The following is a 1,901-nucleotide window of genomic DNA, read 5'->3' as shown; positions in this document are numbered from 1 at the left end:
AGCAAGATTTCACACTTTTCTTATGGCCAAGTAATATTCTACTGTGTATATATACGACATTTTCTTTATCCATTCATCCATCAATGGATGGTTATCTTATAGTCCATTTAAGCTGAAATTAATAGAACTAGCAACTTATTAACTTGGTAAAAGATACTCATACTGGCCTTGGTTCAAATAATAGTTCTGCCAGTGCCTACTTGTATGATCTTGAGCACGTCACTGAAGCTCTCTAAGCCTCAGCTGAAAACTCTGTAAGAGGAGGATGAGAGTATCCGTGTCAAAATTTACATGCATTATTTCATATAATTGTCTCAAAGTCCTTAGTAGCCTATCTGGAATAGACTAGGTATTGCTCAATAATGTTAGCTTTTATAAGTACGTTTTTTACATAATGTATAAAGAAAATCTAAAAGTAAACCAATAAAAGCAAGAGTTGGTAAATGATGCCTCCAGGCCAAAGCCAGCCTGCCACCTATTTTCACAAGTAAATTTTTGTTTTTGTAATGCAGCCACATTCCTTCATTTATGTATTGTCTTCAGTTGCTTTCACAGCAGCAATGAATAGCTACAGCAGACTTCTTGGCCTGAAAAGTCTAAAATACTTACCATCTGGCCCTTTACAATTTGCCAGCCCCCAAGTACATGGAGAAGAAAACTAATTGGCTAAGAAAAATAGCATTTGAAATATGCATGTGGCTATTTTCTAGTCACAAACAAAAATAAGTGCTTGCTTTGGCAGCATATATACTAAAATTGGAATAATATAGAGATTATCATGGCCCCTGCAAAAGGACAACACGCAAATTCTTGAAACATTCCAAATTTTTATTACCTATGGCTGATTCATGTTGATGTATGGCCAAAACCATCACAATATTGTAATTATCCTCCAATTAAAAATAAATTTTTTTTTCCATTTATTTTTATTAGTTGGAGGCTAATTACTTTACATCATTGCACTGGTTTTTGTCATACATTGAAATGAATTAGCCATGGATTTACATGTATTCCCCATCCCGGTCCCCCCTTCCACCTCCCTCTCCACCCGATCCCTCTGGGTCTTCCCAGTGTACCAGGCCCGAGCACTTGTCTCATGCACCCAACCTGGGCTGGTGATCTGTTTCACCCTAGATAATATACATGTTTCGATGCTGTTCTCTTGAAACATCCCACCCTCGCCTTCTCCCAGAGTCCACAAGTCTGTTCTATACATCTGAGTCTCTTTTTCTGTTTTGCATATAGGGTTATCGTTACCATCTTTCTAAATTCCATATATATGTGTTAGTATAATGTAATGGTCTTTATCTTTCTGGATGGCTTCGCTCTGTATAATGGGCTCCAGTTTCATCCATCTCATTAGAACTGATTCAAATGTATTCTTTTTAATGGCTGAGTAATATTCCATGGTGTATATGTACCACAGCTTCCTCATCCATTCGTCTGCTGATGGGCATCTAGGTTGCTTCCATGTCCTGGCTATTATAAACAGTGCTGCGATGAACATTGGGGTGCACGTGTCTCTTTCAGATCTGGTTTCCTTGGTGTGTATGCCCAGAAGTGGGATTGCTGGGTCATATGGCAGTTCTATTTCCAGCTTTTTAAGAAATCTCCACACTGTTTTCCATAGTGGCTGTACTAATTTGCATTCCCACCAAGAGTGTAAGAGGGTTCCCTTTTCTCCACACCCTCTCCAGCATTTATTGCTTGTAGACTTTTGGATAGCAGCCATCCTGACTGGCGTATAATGGTACCTCATTGTGGTTTTGATTTGCATTTCTCTGATAATGAGTGATGTTGAGCATCTTTTCATGTGAAAAATAAAATTTTTTAAAAATGAAAAAAACCCCACAAATCTATCAAGCTCTTCCCCTCTCACACGATTTGGGGAAAAACTAACA

The 1,901-nt window shown here is 38.1% G+C and overlaps 1 non-coding gene across 1 annotated transcript; it reads left to right on the top strand.

The window, feature by feature from the left end:
• Positions 1 to 726: 726 nt before the first annotated feature.
• On the top strand, positions 727 to 830 carry LOC139036174 (U6 spliceosomal RNA). Its single transcript, XR_011488906.1, has one exon. It is a non-coding gene; the product is annotated as a U6 spliceosomal RNA (small nuclear RNA).
• Positions 831 to 1,901: the final 1,071 nt, after the last annotated feature.

This window comes from Odocoileus virginianus, chromosome 7 (genome assembly GCF_023699985.2).
Source record: "Odocoileus virginianus isolate 20LAN1187 ecotype Illinois chromosome 7, Ovbor_1.2, whole genome shotgun sequence".
NCBI lineage: Eukaryota > Metazoa > Chordata > Mammalia > Artiodactyla > Cervidae > Odocoileus > Odocoileus virginianus.
Note: the sequence above shows the minus strand (reverse complement) of the source record. Positions and strands in the feature narration are given on the sequence as shown.